General features: G+C 35.8%; 1 long non-coding RNA gene across 2 annotated transcripts; it reads right to left on the minus strand.

Moving 5' to 3' along the window:
- Positions 1 to 3,237: 3,237 nt before the first annotated feature.
- LOC112653703 (uncharacterized) lies at positions 3,238 to 17,328 on the minus strand. Of its 2 annotated transcripts, XR_007409732.1 has the most exons (4): positions 15,157 to 17,328; positions 13,374 to 13,517; positions 11,438 to 11,560; positions 3,238 to 11,333 (listed from the first exon to the last, which is right to left on the minus strand). It is a non-coding gene; the product is annotated as an uncharacterized LOC112653703 (long non-coding RNA). The 2 variants fall into 2 exon arrangements; XR_007409731.1 differs by having other exon boundaries at positions 13,374 to 17,328.
- Positions 17,329 to 18,487: the final 1,159 nt, after the last annotated feature.

Below are 18,487 nucleotides of genomic sequence, written 5' to 3' on the forward strand. Positions count from 1 at the left end.
TTTTCATGTGTTAGTCATTTGTATGTCTTCTCTGGAGAAATGTCTGTTCACTTCTCCCCATTTCTTGACTAGATTATTCATTTTGGGGGTCTTGAGTTTGATAGGTTCTTTATAGATTTTTGAATACTAACCCTTTATCAGATATGTCATTTGCAAATACCTTCTCCCATTCCACAGGTTGCCTTTTAGTTTTGTTGATGTTTCCTTCACCATGCATAAGATTTTTGTTTTGATGAAGTCCCAAAAGTTCATTTTGCTTTTGTTTCCCTTCTCTCAGCAGATATGTCTAGTAAGAAGTTGATACAGACGAAGTTAAAGTAATTTTAAATAAAAATACTAAAATAATATGTGGTATGAGATATGGCCAAAACCATGGCTGAACCTTAGGAAACATTATTTTAGAGAACTGAAATGTTAGTCTAACTCGTTAATGAAACCTAGGTTCTTACTGCTATTGAATCAGTAGTTCAGTTTAATAGCTTTCATTTGCCAGATATTTATGAGCACTGCGTATATGTAAAGCACTGAGCTCAAAACTAGGGAAATAAAATTAAGAACATGTCTTCCATCAAGGAGCTCATAACCCCAAGGGGAAGGCACTGTGGAAAAAAAATAATAAACCTCACGTGACTGCCCTAATAGAAGGACATTTATTGAAGTTTCAATGGGCGGGGGGGTAAGAATGATTAGCTCTGCCTGTGAAGCGGGTAATCACATGAAAAAAAGGGGTTAATACAGGAGTTTCATTTGGGAGGCCAGGTAAAAGTTCACCAGGCAAATAAGTAAGGTCCCTCATTTCAAGTGAAGGCAACAGTCTTGTCAAGCCAGAGAGGCTTCTACAACAAAAAGTAATCCCAAATGCCTGGAGTTATGGGGTGCAGGATAGTAGGGGCTAGAAACTGAGGCACAGGTCTACTATTCTGTGCCAAAGAGTTCCTATACCTTAAAGGTGACAGAGGACCAATATACCAGATAACCACATGATCAGGTTTGTTTTTAAAAATAATAATAATGCCAGAGGACTTTTGTATTCTCATTAATTTTAAGGCAGAAAATTTGAAAAGTACTTTTTCTCAGTATAGATTCTCTTAGAATAAATTTTTTCCAAAACACCCAAAAGTGAGATTTGAAGAGACAAAAGCCGAAGTGAGATAAGAAAAAATTCAAACCAGAAGGGGGGAAAAATCATCCACCTTAATGACTGCCATCTCCAGTCCTGAGGGTCTTACCTGTTTCTTAAGGGAAGCAGTTCTACCCAATCATTTACTATTCTTTCACTTCAGCATTTCCCGAAGTGCCATAGCCTTATCAGTCACAAAGTAACAAAGGTATATATTTTTATTATTAAAAAAATCCTCAACCAGTCCTCAGAACTACTGTCACCAGTAATGTGATAAATAACACTATGTGCTCTCAGATAGTCTTCCTGTCAAAAATGTTTAACCTAATCTAATCCTGCATAGTCCAAGTTGAAGGACACACCAACCTTTATGATGGTCAATGACAGCCTGGAGAACTGTTCTAGATTAAAGGAGAAAAAACAAGCAAGGTAAATTAACATAATTTGAAATCTTGGACTGGATATTGATTTAAAAAGAAAAAAGCTATTTAAAGGATCTAATTGGGATTAGTGGAGAATTTTGAATATAGTCCATATGTTAGATAATATATAATTATTAAATATCCTAAGTTGTGTCTTTATGTTGTGCTTATATAGAAAAATGCCCTTGTTCTTCAAGTTATATGCAGAAATGTTTGGAAGTAACATTTCATAATTTCAGAATAAGTTACTCAAACGTTTCAAGGATAAAAAAATGAATCTTACATAAACAGAAATCTAAACAAATGTTACAAGGATATATAAATGTTGATTTACTATTTAGTGGATATTCTGTAGGCTTGACTGTTTTCCAAATAAAATGTTGGAAAAGAATTGATCCCTGAATCCCATCTCCAAAATTTCTGATTTAATTGGTCAAGAGCCTAACCATGGAGACTTTTTGAAGCTCCCAGATAATGTTTAATATTATTATTAAATAATAATATTGTTCAATATTATTATTTTACAATTATGAGGGCAGGAGTCAGCAAGTATCACAAGTCCTTGAGCCTAGCAGTTCTTGAGCTTTAACTATATGCCCTACACTTTTGTAAGTGGTTAATACGTATTAATTGGCTACATTGATGAGTAACACAGGGAATAGGCCCAGATAAATGTTTAATTTTATTCTGTATTTTTACAAGATATATCTGTGAGTGATTTACTTTTCACCAGAAGCCCAAACCATTTCATCCCATAAATAAGACTAAACCATTTAAAACAGCATCTGCTTGGAATATGTAAACTACCAGGCCACAGAGTTAAAATTTGAGAGTTTATGTGAAAAACACTCAAAATAATATGTGGTCATGATATATATCAGTGAAAAGGCAAGAATTTTTCCGCACAAAAATATATTAATGCAAGAAGAGAAATGATAAAATATGTACACAGTTAACTCAAACACTGAGATAGTGACAGAAATATAAATTTCTAAAGTCAAAAACTTTATATCTGACTTTCACCCAGAGTAAGAGAGTCCAGGTGAAAATTTCAAGTTCTGTTATTATTTTATGTTACATTTTAATAAAAGGGTTTTTTTAAGATTTTTATTTATTTATTCATAGAGACAGAGAGAGAGAGAGAGAGAGAGGCAGAGACACAGGCAGAGGGAGCAGGTTCCATGCAGGGAGCCCAACGTGGGACTCGATCCTGGGTCTCCAGGATCCCGCCCTGGGCTGAAGGCAGCACTAAACTGCTGCGCCACAGGGGCTGCCCACATCTTAATAAAAGGTTTAATTGTTGACCTAATATTGAAGGAACTTTATATCTGTCTGGCCAAATGTAAAATTTAGGTTTCCTTTGGCTCTGATTTCAGGGATTTATTACTTGCAAAGCAAATGACAGACGTCATCTGGAGCTATAATTTACATCTTGGGTTTTTGTTTTGGGGTTTTTGTTTTGTTTTGGTTTGGCTTGGTTTGGGTTTTTTTGGCCCTGCCTAAGCAATGTGCATTTGCCTAGTCAATGTTGTTGGTCTTCCCATGTTTTTGCATGGCAGAAATTAAATAATATTATTTCTAAAAAAAAAAAAAAATAAAAAAAAAAAAAAATAAAAAAAAAATAAAAAAAAAAAATAAAAAAAAAAAATAGAAAGGTACTCTTCAGTATAGCAGATTCACAATCTGAGTCCTTGTTGTCTCAAATAACATATTTCTTTATTGTTACTACAATAATTACATTTATCATTAAAAAGAATTCTATCCTTTAATAAAATGTAAATAATTAGTCCATACCTCTACTACATATGTGTTAAGAGTTCTAGTTGTACACCTTAAATTAAGGATCAAGTTTAGAGCTTATTTTACACAGTTGACCCTTGAATGACATCAGTTGGAACTGTGCAGATCCATTATACTTGCAATTTTTTTCTATAAGTATAGTACTGTAAATGTACTTTTTCTTCCTAATGATTTTCCTAATAACCTTGTTTACTTCTAGTTTAGTTTACGGTAAGGATATTTATAGGATACATATAACATACCAAATATGTGATAATCGACTATTCATGTAATTGGTAAGGCTTCTAGTCAACAGTAGACTACCAATAGTTAAGTTTTTATGGAGTGATAAGTTCTACATGGATTTTCAACCACATAGAAAGTCAACATCCATAACCTCTATACTGTTCAAGGGTCAACTGTACTGATGAGCATAGAACAGAATGATTTTTTACCTTTTAATATTCCTAGAAAACAAATTTTATTTAACTATTACTTCAGATATTAGCCCCATACATACATTAACTAAAGCAATTCAGCTCAAAAATTCTTAGCTAGAAAAAAATGAAATTCTAATCCTGCTCCTTGCCTCTTCACTGCCATCTGTCTACCACCCCCACAACCATAGAGAAGAATGATGCATTATTTCAGAACAATAATGTCCATGTCTTGGTTTGGTCATATACAGCTAAGGAAGCCACCATATGAATTTAGCATATTAATTATTTACTTTACCTAGTAGCTTTAGGAAACAAAATTTGGAAATGGAAGAATGAAAATTAATATTAGGAAAAATTTTGGATAATGGTATTCTTAAAAACTATAGGGAAGGAAATTTCTTCTTTATGAATTTAGTCTTTCTTGACCCTGAACATTAATATCTGCCTTGAAGTGTGTGTGTGTGTGTGTGTGTGTGTGTGTGTGTGTGTGTGTATGATTCAACAGCTACTCACTGATCATTAAGAATAAACAACCACCTACAACTCACACCATTTGGGAGACTTTTAGAGGCTAAGCTTGGAAAGGCCACACCCACTCTTGACCTTTCTATGAGATTTGGAATGTGAATGATAGATCTGAACTGTCCTTCTTGAACCTGTATGGGATTCTTCTAATTCACACTTGGAAGAAGATACTTCTGTGAGAGAAGGGAATAGATCTGAAGTGAAATCAACCCTTATGGTTAAAGTAGAGTTTCTAACACTAGTTGGTGAGATTGCCAAGGAGAAACCCTTAGAAATCTGTGGATAAAATAAGGTTGGGAACCAAAATGTGGAAATCCTTGAGTGTTTTCCTGTTGAACTATGAGAAAGCTGTATCTAATACATGCATTATGACTTTTCTCCATTACTTTTAATTTTCTCCAACCCTTTAATAAATTCACATATAATTTGTAGTAGTTGTGAGGTAGAAGGAAAAGAGCCAATAAGACATATTATAGGGCTGCACCACTTTCGTCAAGCATATCTTCTGTGGAGGATTTTGGCAAGTAGCACCATTTTCCTGAAGGGACCTGACTTGCATGAACAGGATTTTTTTTTTTTTAAAGTAAAGTCTTGCATCTATTTCTTCTAATGTATGCCATTTCCGGCCATCCTGCCATATCTCTCTTTTCTATATACATTAGATATATTTTTTTAAGTTTTTAAAACTGAACTTTTTCTCATCAAAAATGAGATGGAAAAAACTGGAAAGGAATAGTGTGGAATTTGAGCTGCTGTTCCCAGAAGTCACCAAATTTCTGCAACCTCTACAGATGAACATGCGCTCTCATAAAATCATTGTTAGGACCTTGGGCATTTTGATAGTAAAAGTATAATGCCAAGGAAGCCAAGGTTCCAAGTCATTTCAAGAATAATATGAAACAGTTCTCACTTGGAAAGTTCATTTAGGAAAAAAATACATGTTGATGTGAGTATAAATGGAAATTAAAAAGATAGATTGACCAAAACCCACAATTAGTAAATGAGTTAGTTCAGTTTTTTCAACTCTAGAACTCTCACTGTACCCCCCCTTGGCTGTACCACCCCCTAAGTATATAAAGTTGGCCTGCACACCTAAGAGATCATAATGAACCTGTAAGTTCCTGGGATCTTGTGGAGTGACAAGAACCCTGCTGGAACCCTGAGGGCAGGTAGTGACAGTATCACTTATTTGAAAATGTGGAGCAGAGTTCTATTCATCACTTACCGTATAAGGATATTAATACTTTTTGTTCTTTATTCCAAATCAAGAAAAAGGACATGGGGCCATCAAATCTTAAATGCAGCAAGATCCTCCTGCCTCAAGCCCTGAGAAGCTGTGATATTTAGGTAGTTAAGAGGTGACTGGCAGGAGGATCCATTGTGTTCGCTGCATTGACACACACATCAGAATGTTGGGTAACAGTAAAATTCTGAATGCAGGATATAGATTTCTTGTCATATATCATGTTTAATAGATGTATTTAATATTCACTATTGAATATTAAAACTATATTCCCTTGAAGCAATAGAGGCATCAAGAAAGAAAAATGACATGTTATCTTTTTTGACATAGTGAACATTGGAAAAAGACTCAGAATAAATACTAACTTAACCATGACAGGCATGCCTGGGGAAAGCACATGATAGTTACCACAAGCACTAGAGCATCAGATGAGAAGTCCAGAAAGCCTAGTTCTGTTCATGGCTATGATACCAAATATATAAACTTGGACAATAATCGTAAGTCACTCTCCTTAGTATTTTTTATCTATCAAAGGCAGCTAATCATAAGTAGATACTAATTATGAGGAGTAAATAAGATAATGGGCATGATCACAGCAAAATTTTATAAAAATACAAGTTAGTCTAATGGTTTAATGAGATAATGCATCTGCTTTAGGAAAACTCCACCCATTAATCATAGAATTATTTTAATTAGCACCTACAGATCAGCTAAGCCATCTATATAGATTATGTAAATATTAATATAAATATTTGAATAGAAGTCAGAGAAACATTGAAATAGTATTAAGAGTAACTTCAGGAAAAAAAAGTAACTTCAGGCCCTAAATCATTTCTTATCCCCTTGAAACGGAATATGTTATTTTCACTGATAAATTATATCAAGGTCTTAGAACATTACTGATATTTTAAAAGAAACATTTCAATGAACATTAAATTCTTAGTGGTACAATTTTTTAAAGAACTAGTGTAAAGAATAAACAAATATAAATTGATTTTCAAGTCTAAAAACTTAAACACTTAAAAAGTTAGAATTGATTTATTAGGTGCATTAAAATAGTAGGCTGTAGGGTATGCATAAGTTTGCATATGTCCAGTTCCAGAAAGGCCCCACACTTTGGAGTGCCTTCCCTAAAGACTATTCTGGTCCGTTGGGCTGGCCAGGGTTGGCAGTTCCATCCAGCATTCTCTGAGTCCAAATCATGAACCACAAGGTCTTCAGTCTCTTCTTCCCCACTTTGGGGAAAACTCCAATCCTCTTCCAAGGGTGTAAAGTGAACCAAATGATCTGAGAGGCTCTGGTATTCATGCTGATGGGGTTGTCCTTCACTCCAGAGTTGGTCCTTGTTCCAGGAGTGCAGCCTGTTGAGTGGACAATTCCCAATAGCACAGCATTTCTTTGCAGGATCAAGTTGATGAGATTGGGTTGCCATAAAGGTACCACAGCAGCTGACTCTATCATCACATGTAAGTTCAGGCCTGGGCTACTGAGGATTCATTGCCAAACCTGGGTTTGAGCTATGTGTGTGGGCTTGTGAGTGGGCTCTCACTCAATTCTTTTCTGACCACAGTACCACCTCTGGTCTAGCATCCATGGGTGTGCTTTACCCCATGCACTCCTGGCTACTGGCTCCTAGCACAGTCACTTATTCCCTCTGCAAACTCCATGCCTTATGTCTACCAGCTCTATGAGCATGGGAGCTGAGGGGTAGGAGTGGAGTTGGTAGGGGGAGGGGCTGAGAGAGAGGGAAAGAGTATCTTAAACAGGCTCCACGCTCAGCACAGAGCCCAATGCATGGTTCGATTTCAGCACCTGAGATCATGACCTGAGTCAAAATCGAGTCAGACACTTAGCTGACTGAGCCACCCAGGAGCCCCTAAAAGTTTTACTTTTATAAGAAAAGGCTAAAAGTAAAAATAACATTCAGTGTTTGTTTTGCAGTGAGTCATCATACAGGCAGCACCGCCAAGCTCCTTCCCTGGAAACTATACTCAGCATCTGGCCACCCTAGCATTCAAGTGTGTCAGTGAGCAACTGTGCTTTATCTAGATTTATTTTGTGCAACTGTTAGCAAGATGTGTCCTAAGGTATCTGAAAAGCCTAAAAGAGGTTATTTTTGGGATCTGGGGATACTCAAGAAATTTTCCATATAAATTTAACGGTAACTGTTCCTTCACTTCATGCCATTTCAGCTTACAGAAGTTTCATGGGAATGTTTTACTTTTGGATAGCAAGGGAAAATCTGTTATTATATGTATTAATTATTATAGTTCTCAAAGTATATAGTATAAGTAACTAAGAGATAACAATTAAAAATATTTTTATTGATTTATCATATGCCAGACCCCGATCAAATATTTGATATATACTATGTCATCTCATCCTAAGATCCTACTATCCTCAATTTTTTTTCAACCAAGTAACATGTCTGAAATTTCATGCCTAGTTAATATTTTAAAATATTCTACTTAAAGGCATGGATAGAGAGAAGCCTAGAATAAAGAGTGTTGAGGACAAGGTGGGTGTTTTCAAGATATATTCAGAAGGCACCAGATTAGCTTATAGATTGGATAAGAACAACAGACAGCAAGAACTGTGAAAACTAAGATTTTTCAAGGACCTAAGCATGTGAAAGCCCTTCTCAGAACTCTGTTTCTTTCCTTCTTTTTATTTATTTATTTTTTTTCTGTCTGTTTAGAACTCACAGTGTAAGGCTGAACCACCATCCACCACTTGCAACTCCTGGACTCATATCCTTAAATCTTTGCCACTTGAGATAAAAGGGCTCATCCTTCTAACTTAAGGTTAAGTTCCTAGGAAGATAGGTTGATGGACACAATACATATCATGTGCTCACTCCTTGGATTAATCACAGTGAGCAGTGAGCAGAATGCACTATGATTAGCAATCTTTACAAAATATCAAGTTTAAATCCCAGAAGGGAAAGATGTCAGGCAAACCAATCAGAGAAATATCTATAAGGATGCATTAGATAGCTATGCATCCACCTTTACTATTAAATTATGAACTAACCTTATCAGTTTCATTGGTTTATTTTTTGCAAGGAAAGAAGATCAATTGTTATTCAAGCATTAAATACTTGAATAGCACCTAGGGAGCCAGAATCCACAAAGCCAAGAGCTTCCTACTATATATGAACATGGCCCTAAGGTTAAACAAACAAAAAAATGATGCTCTAATAGCCAAGAAATGTATTCTAAACACATTGTAGTTATCAAGTATCTTCAACCCTAAAATACTCCTCTCACCAAAAAGGGATTGCCCAGCAAGGCCATTAAAGGCAGTGGAGTTTATTATTTATCTTTAATAAAGAGCTAGATTAAGACTATCCAGTGTCACAGAAACACTAGTTAATTCATTCAGCAGCATGTTTGAATTTACATTAGAAAAGCAAAACCACTTGTTTAGTATTGCACAAAAATACCATCCATATTCTAATCATGAATTTTGACGTCAAAGGTGCTCAGCTAAATGTGAGCTCTTTGCAATGATTAACACTTTCAAAAACATTTATTTTCATAAACTTGCAAACTCTAGTAACCTCCTTCACTAGAGGGCATTTCAGAGAAGTGCTTCTGAAAACTGAGTGTACATGATAGAACTGTATTATTTCTATGACCGTTCGCACTCATTTCTAGTATTGGCACCTTTTTATTAGAACAACATCAAGATGTGTCTGTTAAAGAAAAAGTGGCTTTTACATGCCAAATGACTTACTAGGTGTGTGCTATAGTGAAAAAGCAGGTTAAGGGGATGATTAGAGGGACATTTTTCTGTTACTTGACATATGAGTGCCAGCAACTACCTCCTCTCCTGAAGGAAAAAAAAAAAGTGTACTGGGATAGATGTTGATTGCCTGATAATAAAGACCAAGATACCCTGGTAGACACTATCAAGCATTTATATCCTGTGGCAGACATGGAGAGGTAGAATTTTTCTTAGGTCTGTAGGCTCATTGTCTAGTTTTCCTGAAATCAGGGCCACTTGGCATTCCTGTACCTAAGACACTTTGGTCTTCATAGACCCCTTCCTCCATAGAGATAATTACCGATTGTATTTATCATCATGTTGGTGTAAAGACAAATATATTCCTTTTTTATATTAAAACATTTCTTTGACCTAAAAGTTTAATTTTGATGTAAAGGATATTAAAACATGTTTGTGGACCTCTGAAAGCATTGTGGTCACCAGGCACTGTGTCTGCTGCTGCCCAGTAGATAAGGTGGCCCTGACTGAAACCACACCTGAAGAATATGTGAAACCACATATTCTTCAGAAATATCCAGTCTAGCAAATCTAGTTCAGTTAAGGTTTTGACACTTCCAGGTAAGAACTATTTTAAGATCAAAGATGCTAAATGGCTAGCCAGTGAGTCCAAGGATCCACTAATTTAAAAAGAATAACTAAAGGGCATCATCACCCACAGGCAAACAGTTCAATCTCTGTTGACTCAAACACAAATGTTAGAGTTGAAAAATTTAGATCAAAAAGAAATACAGTGCTGAAGCAACTGTTCCTAGGGAAGCCTTCAAATGTTCCCTTTGAATGAAATAAGTTGGCAGAAGAGTGTCGGCTTTAGAATATATTTGACGTTTGTTGGTTAATATCGTGCCACATTCTGCACTCCAAGCCACAGAAAGGTAAGCAAACACTTAGGAGTTTGACAGAAATAAACATCTCTGTCCTAAATAAGATCTAGCCATTTCATAGTATTCATTTAATCATTCAATAAATATTCATTTGTGCCTACTGTATTAGATACTGGGGATGTGAACCCAAGCTTGGAGGTGTGAAAAGGCCTGGTGTGTTGCCAGGTAGGAGATGGTGGTGGTGATACTAAAAAATGATAATGTGATAAGGATTGTTTGCTATGTTGAAGGATTTATTTTATCCTAAAATTGATGAGGAACCAATGAATGACTTTAACTGAGGAATGGCATGATTATAATTTAGAAATATATAGTAGTTGTAAGAATATGCATTGGTGTACAACCTTACTTTCAGGATAGAATCACCTATGGAGACTTGAACCTTGCCAATGCTCAGACCCCACCCTGCAGAGACACCTGTTCATTTAGCCTCAGAGCCCTAACTATAAGGGTTTTTAGAAACTTCCCAGGTGATTGTAATGTACAGCCAATGTGGGAGAACCACTGCTATGGAAGACTGGATGGAACAGGACTGCACTATGCTGAGATAGATGATAAGGAAGCAAACAAATAGCACCCAAGGAACACGCAGGAACTAACAGAATACAGGAACAAGAAATTTGTTTGATTGGATTTACCGTGAGAGATTTCAAAATGAGTACAATAAAACTGATGTCTCCAGGATCTAGCCACATGGCTCCACCATGTGGATAAACTGTGATGTATCAAGTCAGCTGATAGCTTTTTTCCTTCTGATCCTGGTTGTGGTTAACATGAGAATATCAGTAGAAATAAAAAGCCAAATATAGCGTGTTGCTTAGAAGAAAAATATGTGTTGATGCATAAAAAGATTTGGAACTCAAATACTTTATTCAAGTCCGATACAATGTTTTACATATGAAATTTCTTTATAATTTTTCCTTGGATACGATCTGTATGAAAAAGGTATTTATTTACATTCCTTATGTCTAACGTCTATTAAATAGTGAAATTATCACATTAGTTTTGGGGCAGAAGGTATTAAGAGTGTTGCTTTGAGGACTTGAAATGCCAAACATTTACAATTGCTTTTTATCTCTCTAGGATTCCTTGAAAGTAGCTTCATAATCACATCACTCCTATTCTTGACCTATACTGAAATAATTCAGGTAGAAATTTTAAATTGATTAGAAGAAGATCAAAATAAGTTGATTAATTTTTATGACTGTAGAAGTTTCTCATCTTATTTAACTACTCACATAATTCTCTTGAAAGGCTTGGAATGTGTGATTCTTAATGGCAAAATAAAACATCTTCATAGTCTGTAAACTTTCATACATGATTGGCTATTGTAATTTATCAATATCTCCTTCAAGCAAATTCTGAAAATGAGATTATTATACTAGTGAAATTAACATGGCATTTCTAATTCTCCAGTCTCCAGACACGGTGTTCAATAAGCACTTTTTCAGTTCATAATTAAGTTGTACTTTTCATCTAAAGGTTCAAGCCAAATTTAAATTTTAATTCCATAATCTGATTTAATATATCAATCCAAAGGTTTATATTTTACCTCAAAACTGTGTTTGTTCTGGAAGAAATATAATGCTTACCAACTGAAATGTTTCAAAATCTATTAAAGCAGAAAAAAAAAGTTCTAAAAATGTAGGTGGCTAAGAATATTGCCTTATTTACTGTAATGACACCCTATTGACAAGGAAGGTCTTTTCTACACATAGGACAGCTATTAACTTAAATATTTTTAGAATATCTCCCAGACGTAAGGCACTATACGAGCATCATAGGCGATGTCTAAAAACAGGATCCCTTCTTCAAAGGAGTTTAAAAGTCTTTGGGGCAGTTAAAAGTCAAACAACAAGGCAACACAGCTTAATTTAAAGGCCAAAAGAGTGAAGCAAAGTACGTGCAATGACTACGAAGGGTAATATACACAGTAAGCTAATATACTTGGGCAGTAACAGAACTAACAGGATTTAAGCTAGATGGACTCAAAAGAAATTTGTATAGACAGAGGGAGTTTGGGGCATTGCAGTCAGGGACAGTGACAAGAGCAATAACAGAAATAAATCACCATTTGTCGACTAGCAGCACTGTCCTTACTTACAGGAGCATATTAGAAATGGAGGATCTTGGTCCTGGCCTATGAATCAGAGTCTGCGTTTGAACAAGAACCCTAGATGATTTTCACTTACATTAAAAATTTTAAAACACTCTTAGACAAAGTCAGCAAACTTTTTTCTGTAAGGTGTCAGATTATAAATATTTTTGGCTTTATAGGCCAACTACTCAGCTCTGCTACTTAGAATGAAAGCACCCATAAATGACAGTATGTAAATGAACAAGCATGGTTGAGTTCCAGTAAAATTTTATTATTGTGATGGCTAGTTTTATATGTCAATTTGACTAGGACAAGGGTGCCGAGATATTCGGCTGAACATTGTTCTGGGTGTGTCTGACAATGTTTCTGGAAAAGATAGCATTTGAATTGACAGACTGAGTGAAGCAAATTGCCCTCCTTAGTGTGGATGAGCCTTATCCAATCTGTCGGAGGCCCAAGTGGAACAAAAGGAGGGTTAAAGGTGAATTCGCTCTCTCTGCTTGACTTTTTTCCAACTCTGGCATTAATGCTCTGCACCCGGACTGGAACTTACACTATTGGTTTTCCCGGGTCTCCAGTTTATATACAGCTGATCCTGGACCTTCTCAGGTCCCATATTGCATAATCCAATTCCTTGTAATAAATTATAAAAGTATATATGTAACTATATATCTATTTGTAGGATATCTAGCTATCTCTCCTATTCCTATTGGTTCTGTTTCTCTAGAGAACCCTAATACAGTTGTTCAGTTATGGATACTAGTATTTGAATTTCATAAAATTTCATGTGTCATGAAGTACTACTCTTGTTTTGATTTTTTTAAACCATTTAAAAATGTAAAAACTGTTATTAGTATTCAGGTCATGCAAAAATAGACATTGGCTAGATTTTGTCTGTGACTGTAGTTTACCGACTCCTGTCTGAGCAGCTAATAGAGATCCTGAAAACAGTTATTTTTATCAGCTAAATTCAACAGCAATAGAAGAATAATAACTAAAGAGGTTGGTAATTTTTATTACTCTATAACCAAAGGATATCTTAATCCAATTGTGAGAAAATGAAATTTTTTCCTTACCTTTTTTTAGCCAGTGGGAATGTGGTTATTAATAATTTTTCTTCAAATAGGTATTAAATTTCACTGTGGTCATGTTGCATGTGTATAAACACAAGGCCAACAAATGAATAAGCATCTCCCATTATTTTCTCTCACAAAGGTAACCTGGAATAAAAGTATAGTTTTCTTCATTCAACCCAGTAGAAAAGGTGGAGACTCTCCATGATAAGGCACACTGTCATTCTCCTCATTATCTGGGCTTTAAAAATCAACTGCAGTGATGCAACTGGAATAGTAGTTCTCAAAGTGTAATTCAAGTTCCCACCATCACCTGGGAACTAGTTAGAAATGTTCATTCTTGGGCCTATCCAGGACTGGATAGTGGGCCCCACAATTTGTATTTTAACAAGCTCTCCAACTGTTGAACATTAAAGTTTGAAAACCACCGAACTCAAGAGAACTCAACTTAAGAGTCCAGATTCCTGAGGCTCTACTCTAGATGTATTGAATTGGAAACCTCTGGTTTGCATTTAACAAGCTCCCAGATGACCGTTAGATTCATTCATATTTCAAAGTCACTACTTCAGAGTTGGCTGCTTTTCTTTCATCCCACCACCCCATCCAACCTGTAGGGCTTTGTCAAGTTCTATACATTTTACATTTGCAAAAAACTTCCAAACCTAATGCTAATCATCAGAAAAAACTAAGATTTTTTTTTTAAAACACAGACTCCTAGGTCATGCTCCAAAATTACACACAAAAACATATTAATGTATTACATTTCATTCAGTATATATCATATATGATATGTATGATACAAGTGATATATATCTGGGAGCCTAGTGAGGATTTCACCTTTATATTCCTGAATCTGACAAAGCTACTCAAAGAGTAAATATTTGAGCCTCCCCATTAGAATTGACCCCCTGTTCTATTTTAATGTGAACTTCATAAAGTCTTCATTATTAAAACAATCACAAATAACTTCTAGATTAAAGTACTTCAATTCTGATAATTTTTCTCTCCCACTCAAGATTTTTGACATTATTGCATACAAATTACTTGGCTTCACATTCAACACCCTCTGCTAATCTTCTTACAAATTCGTATCTCCATTAATTCACCTTATTCTCCAACCAAGCCATGTTTCTTCTGTCTCTAGATACACATTGTACTTTATGCCCCTCTACTTTGCCCACGCAGATTCCATCCAGCAGGAGTGTTGCCTCCCTCGATGTCAATAACAAAATCAAATTTACATAACTTATATCCTCCATCAGCCTGTTCTAGGTGTCCATTAAGTAATAACTAACATTTATTAAATAATTTGTAGAAGCCAGTCACTCTGCTATGTCTTCCAATGCATTAACTAATTTAATTTTCATAGATACTTTATTAGGTATCTACAACTATTTCCTTTACTGTTCAAAAAACAAAACTTAGGGAAAAATAGATTGAAGTGATTTTCCCAAGAATACTCAGTAGCAAGTAGTAAAGCTGGGATTTTGATTTCATATCCTAAGCGCTGAAATACTAGATTTATTGAGTCCCAAATGAAATCTTTCCACCCTGTTAAATTGCTATAAAATTGTGTTGGAAATGATTACGTGGTACTCTATAAAATAGATGTATTTGCTATTGATTAATTGGTATAAAAGAAGGATAAAGATCGTAATAGATCACTCTTAAACATGGTTGCAAGAGAACAAACCCCAACTCTTTTTTGGAAAGGTGGTGGTTAACAGTGATTAAAATACCACTCCCACCACCACACAGAAATTACTTTCATGTTGACCACACCTACCTATCAGAAAAGACACTTAGTCTTTGGACTGAACCATAACTGGTACAGGTTGAATGAACTAGGCTTTAGGCTTTCCATGGGTTTCAAACCATATAAAGGTCATGTCTATATCAATACCAGGTATTAGCACCTAGGGATAAGAAATCTTACTATCCCACTCTCTGTTGAGCCCTACCCAAAGTTACTGTCATTGAGAGGGGACTGTAATTGTACATGTCATAGTCATTCTACTACAGACCCTATCCTGAGATAGGGACTATGAAATAGTCCACTTTTATGTCTCCATCACCATCATCACCACCACCTAACAATTAATTAGCACCAGATTTAGACTATGGTGGGGATTTAGTAAACTGTGGAACTGAATATGGATTTATAGAATTTGTTCCTCAGTATGGTTGTCAATCCTCTTTACACTTTAATTTTAAACAGTCCTAAAAGGAAAGAAAAAGTGTTTCAATTTGGGGGAGAGGGTTACATTTAGATCAAGGATATTTTTTAGATGCTCTGTCTTCCTTTTCTATTACTCAGTTTTTGGAGAAACTAGGTATTTGCTGAATGTTGCTCCTTTGAGTCACAATGTGAAAACTGGGGGGGAGGGGGGGATAGGAAAGGATTTTAGAGCCGATGCTAATTGCATATATCATAAAGACTTGCAAAGAGTTTGTTTTTGAATATCATTGCCAAGCTATATTTAGAATGTCACATACCCATGTCAAGTAGCTGAAGGGGTACAGTTGCATGTCAGATTTTGAAGGAAGATATTGTGGGGTTTTTTTGTGTGTGTGAGCATAGGTGTGCTTTATTCTCCCTGCCACTTTTTTTTTTTTTTGGCCTTTATGGCCCTGAAATCAGAAACTTTGTGGATATGAGTATACTGAAGTGTTTGGGAAATAACTATAAATTAATCAGGTCACTCAGTAAAGTGTTTTATTGGACTACAAATCTATTCAAGTTCCACATATGTTTATTGGTCATTCATTCCCTCACCCTTCTAATTTTCCTTTTCTTCTTTTATTCATAAGATCAAGCAGTCTGATATTCTTTATTTTTCCCCAAAACATTATGAGCACTAGGGTAGAGCCTGAAGAAGAGGGAAAGTTACAGCAAGAAGAGAAATTCCTAATGCTGTCATGAGAAACTTCGGCATCACACACGGGTAAGTATAGAGACTTTCCACCAGATGACGCCTGTTCTGCATCATCTAATCTCAGATTCACAGTCCTTGGTTTTGAGGTAATGCATGCAGTCAAAATATTTAGAGTTTGTCTACAAATACAAACTGCAACACAATTTAACAACTACAGCACAATAAAAGAGATAGTGTTTACTTAAAAACTCATTGTCATCTTTTCTGCTAACATTTACTTTCTAGGTAGTATCTAACAAAATAACCTTGGCTTTCAAGTTTGCAGTATTTCTATTTTTTAGAAAGTATAAATTCTTCAGTTTGTTTAGTTTGTTTGAAATGCCTCCAGCTAGTATCAGGGAAATTGTGACTTAACTGGGGTGGGAAGTGGAGGGGAACTGACCGTGTGTATTGATAATTTTGAAATTTTCATTTCTCTCTCTTCTTTGAAGTTTTATACAAATAAAAAGTATGGAAGAAACACTTGCTACTTTTTAGTTGGAATTAGAAATGGAACTAGGTAAAGGCACCTAGTTCTATGTCCACAGTCTGCCTTCCACTGTAGAAATAGCACAAGGAATAAATTTGTGCTCAAAGAGCTCGACAGGGGAATGTGACTCTGTCATAGTGACTGATGTAGCATCCAGCCTGCTCATCTTAATAAGAAGTCGTATGTGAGCCTCACTGTTAGGGCATCAGTAATAATTTTATCCTGTAGCTGGTTAACTTAGATATAATTCCTTATACATCCCAAAAATATGGTCAGTATTAATTTTTGTAGGCTAAGATTTGTTACAGGAAAAAAAAAATAGTTCCATCATCACCACCAGCTTTTTCACATTGACTTCCTAAATGAACTCTGACACTGAGCAATTTTACTGTGGAAATCTTATCCTATTTCTCCCAAATGCCCATCTTTGGATTCTCCTTTACATAAAATTAAAGGAGTTGTCAGATGTCTTTTAGAAAAAAACAAAAAGAATTGACATGGTATACAAAACTGTCATGGGTCAAGATCTTCTGTACATACTAATTTACCTACATTTCCTGCTTATCTTTTATAACTTTGTTTTTCCTTTATTTTTTTTTTAAGATTTTATTTATTGATGAGAGAGAGAGGCAGAGACATAGGCAGAGGGAGGAGAAGCAGGCTCCGTTCAGGAAGCCTAATGTGGGACTCAATTCCCGGTCTCCAGGATCACACCCTGGGCTGAAGGCAGACACTCAACCGCGGAGCCACCCGAGCATCCCTGTTTTTCCTTTAAAATTATTCTTCCCCATTACACAATATTTTAAGGTGCTCACAGTGCACTGGGCTCTTAACTTACCATGTCCTACCTTAACATTATGACATTTTCTCCTTTCTCTTTTCTGAGCCATTTTACTAGTCCATATTACCAACAAATGTTTAAGGAGTGTCTGGATTTCAAAAGTTGCAAATTACAAATTTGCAAGTTTGAGAAATTCAAATGACTTTGGCAAACTCTACCCTCAACTGTACCTACCAAAATGAAACAAAACAAAACAAATAAAGCTCTCCCTTAAACCTCTCAAAACTTTTTCATAGAACACAGACACCCTCCTACCTCTTTTTACCTATGCAAATTTTCAAGACCTAAATTCCTCATCTCCTCTTTATCTGCTTTTTATTTTTTAAAAAACCCAACTATTTGCTGTAGCTCATTCCATCTTTCTAACGTGATGAATTTTGCACAGAATAAAGTATGCCTGCCTACATGGGACAAATAAGAAAACCAGTAAAGGTTTTTGTAATCAATATAAATTTTGTTTCGCAAATGCAATTTTGAAAATACTAGCAATAGCAATTGTAAATCTCGTCCGTATTAACAGTAGCTTATTGCAAGTCTTCCCTGGGGCAATAATGAAGATGAGAATTCAAGAAAATCATAAAACTACCATTACATAGTGCTTCAGATGTGGAAGTGGGGTAAGACTGGCTAGTAATCAGCAGAAGGGGAGGGGAAAGGTCCTGGGAAAAGGATAGGATCACAGCAGTGGTGGAAGAGTAGAGAATGCATATGCACTGCATCTGGCTTGTCCACCCGGTTCCATGCTCCCTGAGGCGGTCTTTTGTGAGGAGGCACATTCTTCTTTAAAAGTCCCAGGAACGCTTCTGCCTTGGGACCCTGATGTTCTATCTGCCCCCAAATCCACCGCTCCCGCAAGAGGCCTACTCCCTCA

The sequence above is a fragment of the Canis lupus genome, chromosome 3, assembly GCF_003254725.2.
Source record: "Canis lupus dingo isolate Sandy chromosome 3, ASM325472v2, whole genome shotgun sequence".
Lineage (NCBI taxonomy): Eukaryota > Metazoa > Chordata > Mammalia > Carnivora > Canidae > Canis > Canis lupus.